Below are 14,354 nucleotides of genomic sequence, written 5' to 3' on the forward strand. Positions count from 1 at the left end.
GTCTTGGACTCTGGTGGTACAAACGTACAATGCAAAGCTTCTATGAGGAAACTTGGCATGTGTCTTGGGCTGGCAAAAAAAAAAAGAAAGAAAAAAAAAAAAAGAACAAAGTATATCATAATACTCCCAGATTAAGTTCTTCTGTTTTTTCCTTCACTAAGACACTGACAAATTATCTTTCAGACATGTTTTTTAACTCAGCAAACACTGAGAAACAAGCAAGTGCCAGAAGAAGAAAAATGGTGTATTTGAACCAGAGTATGGTGTATTGTAACCACCAAAGTGATCAAAATTAATAAAATTATATATGAGTTGGCCTTCTGATTACAGCCCATCTGTGCAAAATCAACACCAAGGAGCAAGTTTATCTGTGAACTAGCTTCAAGGAATAACTGTGCAGTGATGAAAAAAGATGAAAACTTTGAACTGCCTCCTTGATTTGTCAATAACCCCCAAGAGAAAATAAAATGGTTCTGCTAACAAGCCAAACACACTTCGGTTAGCAAAAAGTAGGCCAGCTCTATCAGACGATGCCTTGATTGCATCAGAATTACACATGCACTCCTTTGGAAGCACCAGAAACTGAAAAGTGAAATGGTCTCTGGAAATAAGCAGAAGAACGCAGAACTCTGGGAATAATATTTAGTGGAAAGGATGAATGAAATCCTTGGTGACTTAACTTTTCCCTTCTCTGCTGTGCTCCTGTTTCTGACAATCTATATAGATCGTGGTTTCTGAGCTCTGTTTAATGAAGATTTAAGCTGTGAAATATTACAAGAAAGGTTCTGGTCAAAGCCTGTAATGGCTGGACAAAAGAGGGACTTTCTTAGTCTGACTCTCTGTAGGACTGTCCATTGATCTAAGCCACAAACTTATGGCCTTAGGAAAATGAGAGCAAAGGCAAGCCTTTAATTCTGTTTCTTGGATTGTTGGATCTGAGACAAAGTCATTCTAGTTAAGAGCAACGTGAAATTTTACACACACAGCATCTCATCAGTATTGTGTATGAACTTAAATGAACACATTGGAATAGCATGGCAAGACAAGAAGGCCTATGTGGATCTACTAACTACTGGTGCTTGGTACCGCAGGAAAAACTTCTCATTTTACATGCAGAAGCAGAAAGCCAGCAGTTGAAAATACACCACACTGATTTAAGTGATTCTTTGACAGTACAAAAGTACTAGAGTACTGCTAGTACTTTGTGAACCAGCTTCTGGCCAAATCAGTCATCCATTCAGGAGACCACAAATATTCTTATGTGCAATAAACCCTGAGTCTTTGCTGAGTCACTTTGCATTTCTCTATCAGAGTATTAATAGATCTCACAATTCAACTACCTACTCACATAGTTCTATTATTTCCCAGACTTCTGCACTTTTGCTAGTAGTTTGTAGATTTACCCTGAGTTCATCCTGCTGCCTACCTTATGTCATTACATGAATTGGTATAATTGCTCAGCAAAGTACTGCCTGCCATGTCTTATTAGTGTTTTTTAATTACAGTAGGACCGAATGACATGTCAGTTACTTGTAGAAATGATGCACACTCTTATTACAAAAGCAATTACAAACTAATCACTAAGCTTTGGTTTCAGCTTGGACCTGAAATTTTAAAGACACCTGCACTTCATTCTGGTAGTTCATGACAACATATCCCCTTGACTAAGCTGTTATCTTTTAATAAGCAATTTGTCCTAATTCATTATTTCACACTTTATTAAGTACAGATTAACAACAGTCCAGGAAAATCTTTAATTATTTATTTACCTCCTTAGTAAATCACCACACTAATTTCAGCTATCCTCCCTTTTTGTTCATAACTGCTGATTTCAGTGGCTAAAAGAAGAAAAAATACATTTCAGCTAGAGTTATATAATTTTTGTAATGCAAAGTAATGTACTGTTCTTCTCTATCAGCCCCTTCATCTCAGCTCTCTTGCTATCCCTTCTCTTTGCAGAAAGTGTTAGTAATGACATCTATCTGAAAAAAAGGATTCTTCTAGGCAATACATACTCTATTCAATACAGTTTGCACAAACTTACTGATCGGGGTTCTGAAAGACTCCACCACAGAAGATGCAAGATTATTCTTTAACTTGGGGAAAGCAAAAAAAGGAGTTTTCTATAGGAATTTAGAAACTGCAGAGTGGGTTTGGAGGAATTGTAATTTCAAATCCAGATACTTAAAACTCCTCTGCTGTCCGGATTTACAGATCTGAGATCTTTATTCTTACTAGCCCTTTGTATAATCCTATGCCAAGCAAGTCAGACAACAGAATGAATTTTACCCTCACAGCACAAGGTGAGTTACATGAAGTCTGCAGTCTCAGTGAACAATCTACCAGGAGCCCTGTCAAGGAACCCTCTACATAAATATTTCAACCTTATTGTTGGTCAAACTGGATTATGCTTTCAGATCTAATAAGCTTAATTCTAGAAAGAGTTTCAATGTGACAGAAATAAAACAAATACTTTAATTACAAATTCAAGATTACGTAGGTTGGATTCTTACTGAAAGAAGAAAAATATGTTCTGCAGGGAGAATATACTATTTTCTACTTACTTAAGGAGAAGTGCAGTTAGCCTCACACTTCAAATGCAGAAATCCTGCGTATGAATTAGCTTCTCTCTGCCACACTGAACAGTCATCATACACTGGTGAAGTGGGCAATATTAATACCCTAAATCCAACAGAATTTAGCTTCATGCCCACATGGAAGTTTCTTCACACTAAATGACTGGGAGGTACTACATCTGTGAACAATTTGGTTTTGTTTTTACACTTTGGTTTATAATACTAGATTGCTGCTGGAAAGAGCAGCTGTGAGAGGAGAACACATGATAAGCAAGAACACCAATATTGTCTGGAGACAAGTACATCTTCAAGAAAGGATGAATGTAAATATTCACCTGATTTAAACTGTTAAGCATAAATTGCTAAGAAAAGCAAAACGAGGGCATGTTCTATATTCCTCAAACTATTTGCAGAGTGATGTATATTCCCTTCTATGGACAGTTCATGGAAAACTCCTCAGCTACCAGACCGAAAATGTTTACATTGATTTCTAATGCACGCTTCTGTCAAGAACTTATTTGTACTTGGGGGTTCATGGCCCTTTCATATATGAAACTGAAATATTTCATACAGCTATGAACTGATTATTTAAAGCAGTAACCATCATTTATTGAGATTCATTTAAAGCAAAACAAATGAGCAGTGATTATTCTACACTACAATATGAAGGAACAGAGGTGAAGATTTTGCAGAGTTGAGTAAACATTCCACTGATCAGTATTGTTGTACCCATACCATTCCCCATATAAATCTCAGTTACAATAATTCAACTGGTAATTGCTACAGGCAACACCAAAAGCACTTCTAATTCAGTGCAGCATTTGATAGCATAGTAGAGAACAACAGAGGAAAAGCAAAATAAGTGAAATTCAAAAAAAAAATTGTCCATTTGCTCATCATAAGGTGTACTGTTCTACTTTGTACAAACCATTTTTAAAGCAAAAATCAACAGAACTAGTAGCCAAGCCAAAAATTAGAATACTGCTCCTTGGTCTATGAAAAACAGAGATTTCAAATCTGTGTTTTATACATAAAACAAGACTTTGCATTGATTATTCAATGGGGAAAGTTCTAACCCAGCAAACAAAACTATTCTTGTGCCTAAAGGCAGAACAGTTTATCACTGTCAAATTAGACTAAGTGCAAACTGAAAAGGAACCTGATATGGCTGGGAGCCAGCCAATCAGCTGGCTCATCTTATTCCAAGACTACGAAAAAGACTGAAAAATTAAGAGGAGCAAAAAAACACAGAATGGCTTAGAATGGAAGGGACTCTAAACATCATCGAGATCCAACCCATACCTTGAGCTGGTTGCTACCCACTAGATCAGGCTGCACAGGGCTCTGTTCAGCTTGGCCTTGAATGCCTCCAGGGATGGGACATCCACATGCAAGTCAAGAAACTATTACTCCAGAAAACGTGAACATCATTACTTTGAAGCCTGTGGAAATGTTCACTCTACTACAAAGTATGTGTAGTGAATTTCCAGTTTAACTGATATTAGTATGTTGTTAAGTAAAGGTGAGCAAAAGCACAGCTTTCTATCAGACTACATTAGAAACACTTCTATGAATGCAGACAAGAATGTAAGGCTAAGAAAGTGCACAGTTCTTAAGCAGTTGCCTATTGAAACATCATGGCTATGAATTAAAAGATTATCCTTTCCTTGGGCTTCAGTTATTAACAGTGCAAATCAGTCAGACATTACATATTCAAATACCCTGTCCTGAAAGCAAATTTCAGTTGCTGGGAGACGCATTAAAGCAAATAGTAAGGCAACAGTTTTGAGAACCAGCTTTAATAAAATGAAGAAAAGATAACATCTTCCATCTCAATGGCATTTATGCACCATCAGAAAACCTATAACATATCAAAAACTTGAAGTTAACTTTGATCTTTTAAGAACATCTGCTTTCTAAATAACAGAAACATCCAAGGCAGTACATAAATCTATAACAGTGATGGTATCTTGTAAGGGAGGCCATTTCACTAGCACATCTACATTAAATTCTACACACTGAAGCTGCAAAAAAACTATTTTAATAGTATTTAGTTCAGCACAAGGTATTTATAAGGTCATCAGCACTAGGATTCAGATTTCAGACATTTTTCTTTAAATTTCAACTGAGGTTTCTTGTTCAAAAACTTTTAACTGTTGTCTCCATGTCTTTGGTAGCTAAATGACCTGATTTTTGTGCATTTCTGAAAAATCAGGACACTTATTTGCAGTCATGTGTAACAATGCAGATGTTTCCTCACTTTCTTACAGGCAGAGGCTCACATTTGTAGCAGACAGTAATACTGGAGACTGACATTACAACATAACTAGTAATCCTGGTTAATTTTAGACAAGCCATTTCTCCCCATGGATGCATTATTACTTTGGCAATAAGTGACTTGGAAAAGTGGATTCATCATCAGCCCCTGATTACTCTGCAGATGTTCTAAATTTATTGCTACATAGCTTAGTGCTTCCCAAATTAGCAGTTTTCAAAGTCTTTACAAACAGTTTAGCAATCAGAAGACAGCATATAATTACTCTTTTTAATAAAAATAGATATTAGGAGAGTGCTTTATTAAATAAAATGTGACTCAAAAGAAAAACACTCCTAGTCAAAGGACTGAGGTGTTCACTAAATTATTCGAACACTGTAACAGGAGTACACGTAAAATTTGCAGCAAGGAGAGCTTCTTAAGTCAATCAAGTAGGTTCTACCAGGCAGCAAGCCACCTTCAGCACTTGATTAAAACCTAAGTACAAAACACAGCACATGCTTCAGTGCTTTGCAGCAATTTTTATCACACTGGTCTGTAATTCACAAAAGCAAACTCATACAATACAGCATTGATAAAACAGTAATTGACTGTAGCATGATACACTTCCTGCACAAATACAGTGTTTAATGTCATTATTTTTTTCACAGAATCATAGAACCACAGGATGGTTTGGGTTGGAAGGGACCTCAAAGCCCACCCAGCCCCAACCCCCTGCAGTGGGCAGGGCTGCCCCCCAGCAGTTCAGCTGCTCAGGGCCCCATCCAACCTGGCCTTGAGCGCTCCAGGAATGGGGCACCACAGCTTCTCTGGGCAGCTGTTTCAGCACCTCACCACTCTTCTGTAAGGTTGCAGAATATCCTAAGACCCATAAGGAACAATTACCTATATTAACACTACTCATTACCACATAACCTCAGCTGCAGGACACAAACAAATATGTAACTGCTTCTTTGGAGACAGGAGAAAAAAAAAACATTAGGGCTAATAGCCACTGGCAGCCAAATACCTGATTTTTGAACAAGTCTTCCATCCTTACCTCACCAAACATCTTTCATGAGCATCAAATCCTTCATAAATAGAAAGTGCTGATGTTTGGCTTTCTATCAACACAGCTCTGTACATACAGAGCACTGCAGTCTTGAACATATTGAGCAATTGGTTAAAACAGGATTTTCATACGCCCACTTTACAGAGGTTTTTCTCAAGGCTGAGGAAGCAAAAACATTCTTCAGTAATGCTGGCTCTCCACACAAACTGAGTAAGTGGTTCCAACACAGGTCTCAACTGCCAGGATGGACTGCATGACTGGAGTGTTGCAATGGAGGAATAAAGACCCTTGAAGAAGCATGAGCCACGAAGATGCGGAGAGGTAGAAAAGTTGCCATTTGTGTAAAAGCACAGCTGGAATGCACAGAGCTCTGCCTTAGGATGGACAGTGAGCCAACTGAGACCAACTGAGGCTTACGGGTAAAGATTAAAGAGCAGACAGGTATGATGGACATACCTGTGGGTGTTTGCTAGAGGCCACATGACAACAAAGAACAAGTGGATAAGTCTTTCTACAGACTGCTAGAAGCAGTTTCACATTCACAAGTTCTGGTCCTCAAGTAAGACTTCAAGCAACCTGATATCCGAGGGATGAACGCAGCACGACAAAAGCAAAAGGAGATTCCTGGAGAGTACTAATAACTTCCTGGCCCAAGTGATAGAAGAACCCATGAGAAGCGCTCTGATGAACATCGTGTTTACCAAGGAGGAACTGGTTGGGAAAACAAAGATTAAAAGTAGCCTTGGCTGCGTTGATCATGAGATGGCTGAGTTCAGGATCCTGAGAGCAAGATGGAGGATGAAAAGCAAGGTCACAATGCTGGACTGCCGGAGAGCAGACTGACTTATTCAAAGATTTGCTTGGAAGAGTTCTGTGGGTAAGGTCCTGGAGGAAAGAGGGGCCCATGAAGGCAAGCTTAATATTCAAGGATCACTTTCCTACAAGCTCAAAAGTGGTCTATTCTAACAAGTAGGAAGTCACGAAAAATGTCAATGAGCCTGCATAGATGAGCAATTTGTTTCTTGCAAAACTGAAACACAAAAAAGATGCATACAAATAGTGGAAGCAGGGACAGGTAGCCTAGCAGGAATACAAATGCTGTCCAATTATAAAGAGATGCATTTAGAAAGGCCAGAAGTCCAACTTGAATTGAATCTGGCCAAGGATGTCAGACAGTGAGAAAAGCTTCTGTAGGAACCTAAGTCACAAAAGCAAGAGTAGGGAAAATGTGGGTGCACTGCTGAATGGGATGGGGGACCCAGTGACAGAAGACAGGAAAAATGCTGAGAAATCAAATGCCTTCTTTGTCTCAGTGTTTATGAGTAAGATTGTCTTTCACAAACCTTAGGTCCCAGAGACCAGGAAAAGAACTGGCACAAGAAAGATGTACCCATGATAGAAGGGGATCCATTCAGGGAACATATAAACATAGGACATATGAAGTCCATAGTCCCTGATGGGATGCACCTGAGAGTGCTGAGGGAGCTGTCTGGTGTCACTTCAAGGCCACTCTTGATAATCCTTTAATTGTCATTTTAATTAGGAGAGGCGCCCACAGACTAGTAAAATCCAGTGTCACTCCTATCAAGAAGGCCAATTAGCCCCACCTCAATTACTGGGAAGGTAATGGAGCAGTTAATCCTGGAAACCAATTCCAGCATGTGAAGGATAAGAATATCATCAGTAGAGATTTACCAAAAGGAACTTAAACTTGACCTACTTGATTAACAATGAAATGACTGGCCTGGTGGATGAGGAGAGCATAGGGGATATTGTCTACGTAGAGTTCAGGAAGACCTTTAACACTGACTCTCCTAAGATCCTCATAGAAAAAGCTGGCAAAGTACAGTCTGGTCATGCAGATAAGGAGGTAAACAAAACTAGTTGAAGAGATGGTCCCAGAGCATAGTGATGAGTGGTGCAAAAGCCTAGTTGGGAGCCAGTAACTAGCAGTCTACCAAAGTGATCAATACTGGATCCAATCCCATTCAACATCTTCATTAATGATCTAGATGGGTAGAGTACAACCTCAGCAAGTTTCCTAAAAATACACAACTGGGAGGAGTAGCAAATACACCAGAGGGTTCTGCAGTTATTATTATTGTTGAGGGAACTCAACAAGCTGAAGAAATAGGCTAATAGGAACCTCACACAGTTCAGTTAAGTGCTAAATCCTTCTCCTGGGTGAAGAGCAACAACAGGACCAGTACATGCTGTGGACCACCCAGATGGAAGGCAGATTTGCAGAAAAGGAACTAGGGGTTCTGGTGGACTCCAAATGAACACAAATCAAAGGGGAAGCATGCCCATGCCAAAAAGGTGGCAAATATGTAAAGTGTGACTGGTGATAAACGGCACGCAGGAGGTGCTATCTAAACACATCTTCACCATGGGAGTGACCAAGCAATGGCACAGGTTGCCTACTTGAGTGGGGAAAGGTTAGTTCAGACTTCCAGTGGTGCCCCTCCATATCTCAACCATTCCACAGTTTTCATTTCCAATATGCTGAAATCAGCTTAGAAAAGGAAAACACTCCTCTGTATTTCTCCCCTTTTTATTATTCTAATATCTTCCAAAAATAGCGTAACTATGTACTTTCAAATGAAACTTGATATAAGAAATCTAACAAAACAGCTTTGATGCACAAAAACTTCAGTGAAACCTTTCAGTACTTCATAAGTGTTGGCACATTTCAGGTAGTTTCTCAAATACAATTTCTAGTTTAAAAAAAAAAAAAATCACCTTTTAAAAATAAATTTAGTAGAACTCATGACTGTGATACTACCGATTTAGTGAAGGTTATACATTATCTTCTAGAAAATTAAAAATCAAGAGTCAGAGGAAAGCGTATGACCTAATTTGCAGAGGAAAGGCTCTACAACTACAAACTCAAAAAATTTGAATGTTTAATAGCATTCTTAGGTTTATTATAGGTTTGCAAAAAATACTTGTGTACCATCAACACTATCAATTAACCTGTATGTAAACTAAAATAGCCAACAGCATCAAAAAGCATCTCTTAGCTCAAGAAGAGAGAGAAAAATCCTGAAGTAACTCTCATCTTCTCACTAGTGGGTGGCTACTGGCATAATGAAGGAGGACTAAACACCATGCCAGAAATCCCCAAGCCAGGTCCAATAGAATGGCAGAGAGTAGGACAGGAGTTAGGTATCATTCTGCTATCAAGAGCATCAGTTTATATTCCCAAACAGAATATTTGGTTCTCATTTTGATATTATTTCCTACATCTAATGGTGTGTGTGCACATATGCAACCATCCCTACTAGAGTAAATTCCAGTACCCTCAACGATTATACAGGTTCCCCTTTTAGTTTATGATCATGTTCTTAATGCTTTAAGTGAAATCCCCATCAGCACTAAGAGTTAACTCTTCTGCCAAGCCTATTTGGAATTTTATCAAACAAGCAAGACACATCCTAAGATCCATCTAGTAAGTTTTAAAGAGACATTAAAACTATGAAAAAAAGTCAGGACAGTCTTTAATATAATAGAAAATGTTCAGTAATTTAAGCTCAGCGGCTGTTATTGATTACTGTATAGTCATACTTGGAAAAATGATGTAAAGATTTTTAAAAGTTCAGAAATTCAGTTCTTTTAGAGCAGCTTTGTACAGAACAAACTTATTTAATCTTGGAAGCACCATGAAGTGACACTATATCAGCAAGCAAAAAAAAAAAACAACCAAAAACATCATGAAACTTTACCGTGTAAACTACACCATGAATATCTCTACGGTAGATTTACACTGCAGGCACGAGCACAGCACATAAGTAGTACTCAAACTGACTTGGGTATTGTTTGTCACTTAGCTCTGCATGCAATGTAGACATACCCTACATGTCTGAATCCATCACATTATGAGCTAACCGAGCTTTGCGTTACAATATTTAGGCCCTCATTCTACATCACTGAAGTTAACAGTTAACAGTCATTTTCCATCAACTTCAGAAAATGCAGCATCAGGCTGGTAAGCACAAACATAAGACTAACAAAACATTTTTTTCTAACATGAAGTTGTCAAGTTCAAACATAAGTTTTGAGAGCGTTCAGATTGCTTACAAATGCTTAAAAAGACTGGTTCAGAATCTTTCTTATATATACACACACAAGTCCATCTGTCACAGACAGGCAATGTAACTCAGAATCGTGAGCTTGCTCTCATTTTTGGTAGTGTCCTGCACACTTCTGATAATTAAAAAATAAAAATAAAAAAATAGTTGCCACAATGGATTTCTGACCGCTCCAACTTGCACATGGATATGATCTCTTCTTGCTGAGTCTGGTATATGAAGTTTCACTCTTGCTTCTCAAAGGCAAATACCAAGTAAATACCTAGAAAAGAAAATTGAGTATTTCAAGTTTTAGCTTTCTTCCCTAGCTCATGTAAACGTTCAAAATTTAAGCTGGTTTACATTCTGCCCAAACAAGCTATTAACATACTGCTGATACCATAAGAACTGCCACAGTTTCCCAACAGGTATCTCCAGCATTCGATTCCAGCATGGTTTTAGACATATTTTTAAGATAGAGCTTCAAGTGTACATAGAGGCAAATATTTTAAGTACTGCTGATATTGTTGACGCAACAGCAATTTCAGTTAATACTACTGAAATATGAGTGCTGCTTAAATCACTCAACCATTTTACACACAATTAGCATTCCCTGGCGCATAAGACATCACATGTAACTAAGTTTAAAGACTTATTTTATACAGGCAGTAAAGACAATTAGGGGTCAAATGATCAACCTCACTTTCAATTAAAAGGTGAATATATCCGTAGTACAAAACTCAATTTTCCTCTTGTAAATATTTCTTTATCCATGATATTTTAAAAATGCCAGATGGCATTTTCTCAACTGCAGAACAGTACAATTTCAGAAATGGAAAAGTCCACAGCAGCAAATTGGAAAATACTCACTTGGCATTTAATCAATGCCAGCTATTTCAGAAGTACTTATGCTTCATACCAGACAGATATGTTAAAGCTCTGCGAGTGCAAAAATAAATGGATTTCGACTTAGAATCTGTTTTAACGGATTCCTTGGTACACTGCAAATCTTTCAAGACAAGCCTATTTTATATTCCTCAGCAATAATGCAAACAAAAATAATGAACAAGCTGTGTTTATGTTCTGGAATAGAGTTTCTGATGATTCTAAATCTCTCTGAGGAATAAATAAGCTAGAACTTTGGAGATACAGTCATCACTGAACTTCTGGATGTATAAAAAGTCTCTCTAAATTAGATAAGTAGATTACATAATACTTTACACTGCTTCAATTAATGTTTACCTTAAGAATCACACCACTAATAATTTTAAAAGTAAACACCTTAAGATTTTCTCCACTCATTAACTGATTTGCTTTTTTTTTTTTTTTAATCACTAACACAACAAATACAATGGTCTGCAGAAATGCAATTATTGGTTGGCTACAGTTACACATCAGTTAATAACAATCTCCCTGAAGACAATTTTTACCCTTAGAAATTTCTATTATATGTAAATATTTCATAATATTTTTCAATATTTTGATATTGGAAAAAAACCATAGCAAATGTTTTCCTTGAAACATCCTTACATAACTCAAAGCATATTTAATAACATTGTATCCTTTTCTGTGTGAGGCACTGATTTCTCCCTTTATAAAACATCCAAAGCCCTCTTCACCATCCATGCTTTAATTGCTTCTTTCTGAAACATATTAACCACTGCAGGCAAAAAGTAAAGTTTAAGTCAGTCTTCCCAAATCAGAGCTGGTTTTTCTGTTTGTTTTTAATGAATGCATGTTCCAAATGTTTTCCAATTTGTTTTCCAGTTGTCTGATAATGGCATAACATCCATGTACACATAAGTGTCATATCTGAAGAATTATTTTGCTGGTATTAGAAGATTTACACTAGCATCCTGTTTTCATCCACTAAGAAAAGCTTCCCCAAAGTGTTTTTGGCCCAAAAGTCTGCATGCTAGAAGCTACATACATAAAGCAAAATTTCAACCTAATTTATGCATTCCCTCCAGCCAATTTCTTGAGATGACTGCATGATCTAATCTATATATAGGCATTTAAATAACACAACAAAATCCTGTTCCACCTAAGATACGCATTTTCTTCCAAAGTTGACAGACTATTTTACATGCTTTCCACAGCAGTCACTCAGTTAACACCAAGTTCTCAAAACAATACTTACTTGTTGCTTCCCATTCAGATTTACTCAGTGTTCCCTGGAAGAGGATACAAAAACCAGTTCAAACAAACAAAAAAAAAAAGAGAAAACAATTAAAAACCTATTTAACTCAGGGTAATCAATCTTTCACAGACCAACTTCTAACCACTCACATTAGATGGCTTTTCAGACACTAGATGAGTATTACAGCAGATCACAGATATATACAACTCCACTAACTAGGATGATGGAGAACTGGGATAGCCCTGATAATGGAAAACACTTATGTTACACAGGTATAGCAGAAAAGGACACCAGACTGTTGGGCTCAGTACCTCTACAATGCAGGAGCACACTGGGTCTAACACTGCAAGTCAGCGTGATCCACCTGCTCATCAGTTGAAGTTGCCCAGCACTTATGCAGAAGCCAAGGAGAGGCCCTATGCCAAAGGACTGCCACATTCCCCAGGAATACTGCCAGCCACCACCTCCCTCCACACCACAAAAGCACTATTTGCAGACCAACTCCCAAGCCAGCTCATGTGTTATACAAAAAAAAAAAAAAAAAAATCTGCCTGGCAGCACTAGAAAGTCCACTTCTCGTTCTGTGTTTCAGATGAAAGCATGGCAGAAGAGGAAACAAGTAAAAAGCTGCTACCAGCTTGCCTTCATTTGGGGCTTTATTTAATCAATACACTACCTCCAACCAATGCTGATCAAACAACTCATCTTTTAAAAATCATTATAAAAAAGACTTGTTTAGGTAACATAGCACTTACAGTCTTTCTTCTTACACTTATTCCCAGTCAATAGCTACTGGCCAACTGAGTATCAGGCAATAGAGATCTTTGGTCTGACTCAGCCATCCTCATGTTCTTAAGCTTTGTTTCTTAAAAGAGGCAACTTTCTTTTTGTAATTTTTGGATTTCAAATGGTGAGAGCAGGTTTCTTCTCCCACTCAATGCGGGATTTTTTTATATATATATATATACATACATACATACATACATACATACATACAGTAAAAGAAGTACATATTCAGAACATGAGTAGAAGATTCACATCAATTTCACTGCAGTTGAAATGAAGAAGTACCAAACATTATAAGATTACAGCCTTGATTTAGACATCAGGTGAGGGAATATTTACCAATGGTAACTTTGCCTTGCCATCTTTGATAAACTCTTTTGCATGCTCATAATCATCAGGTTTATCAGAGGCAAGCCTGGAATCACCAAATGTAGAATATGGCTGCAGAAAACAGGAAAACAAGAAAAAATATTAATTTGGTATATGATACACTATTCACATCAGCCAAGGGTTTACAACAACACGGCCCAAAACAGAGGTCATTAATTAGTAAAATATCTTACATTTACATCTTTCCATTAAAGCATCTATCTGATCAGGCCCAACACTCACCTGCTTTCCCAGAAAATCTAATACTCAATATTTTTATCCACTGCATGTCTGAAAAAGGGTAGACAGAATAAGCAATAAAAGTTACTTCTACTTGCTAGTTAAAAAAAAATGTAAACTTGCTTCAAAACTAAAATTTTATCTACAAAAACTGCACTCTATCAGGTGCAGACACAAAGGTCTGAGAAGGCAGGAGAACTGGAGGCACACTCCCCTGCAGCCCACAGAGAAGACCAAGGTGAAGCAGGCTGTTCCTTGGCAGACCACTGAGAACTAAATCATCCTCATTGCAGGCATACCAGCAGGTATCCAAGCTGCAGATGGTGTAGGACTCCACACCACAACAGGTGGATAATCCATGAAGGAAGCTAGGAAGCTGCAGCCCATGTAGGAGAGGTGCCTATGCTGGAAAAGTTAGGTTTCAAAGTACTCCTGAAAGCATTTCAACCCATCAAATGGACCTATGCTGGAGCAGTTCTTTAAAACTGCAGCCTATAAGAAGGACCCACAGCGGAGCAAGGGAAAAGTGTAAGGAGGAAAGAGCAGCAGAAAGGAGCTGTTACAGAATGATCACAGTCCTCATCCTCTAGACCCACTCTGTCAAGGGAAGCAGGTAAAGGAGTCATGAACGAAGGAGTGAAGTTGAGCCAGAGAAGAAAGGGTCGATGGGGTGTATCTTCATTTCCCACCATACCTTTTCTTTGTTCTTTTTAATTTTCAGTAAATTAATCTTCCCTAAATTGAGTCTGGATTGCAAATGATGACAATTAGTAAGCAGTCTTTCGGGCAAAAAGGTTCAGGGTTTGAGTCTTTATCTCAAACCATGAACTTTTTTTGTCTTTTTTTT

The 14,354-nt window shown here is 37.9% G+C and overlaps 1 long non-coding RNA gene across 1 annotated transcript; it reads right to left on the minus strand.

Moving 5' to 3' along the window:
• Positions 1–8,616: 8,616 nt before the first annotated feature.
• Positions 8,617–13,652, minus strand: LOC104910274. Its single transcript, XR_792928.3, has 3 exons — positions 13,238–13,652; positions 12,113–12,146; positions 8,617–10,255 (listed from the first exon to the last, which is right to left on the minus strand). It is a non-coding gene; the product is annotated as an uncharacterized LOC104910274 (long non-coding RNA).
• Between the last annotated feature and the right edge of the window lie 702 nt (positions 13,653–14,354).

Source organism: Meleagris gallopavo, chromosome 3 (genome assembly GCF_000146605.3).
Source record: "Meleagris gallopavo isolate NT-WF06-2002-E0010 breed Aviagen turkey brand Nicholas breeding stock chromosome 3, Turkey_5.1, whole genome shotgun sequence".
Lineage (NCBI taxonomy): Eukaryota > Metazoa > Chordata > Aves > Galliformes > Phasianidae > Meleagris > Meleagris gallopavo.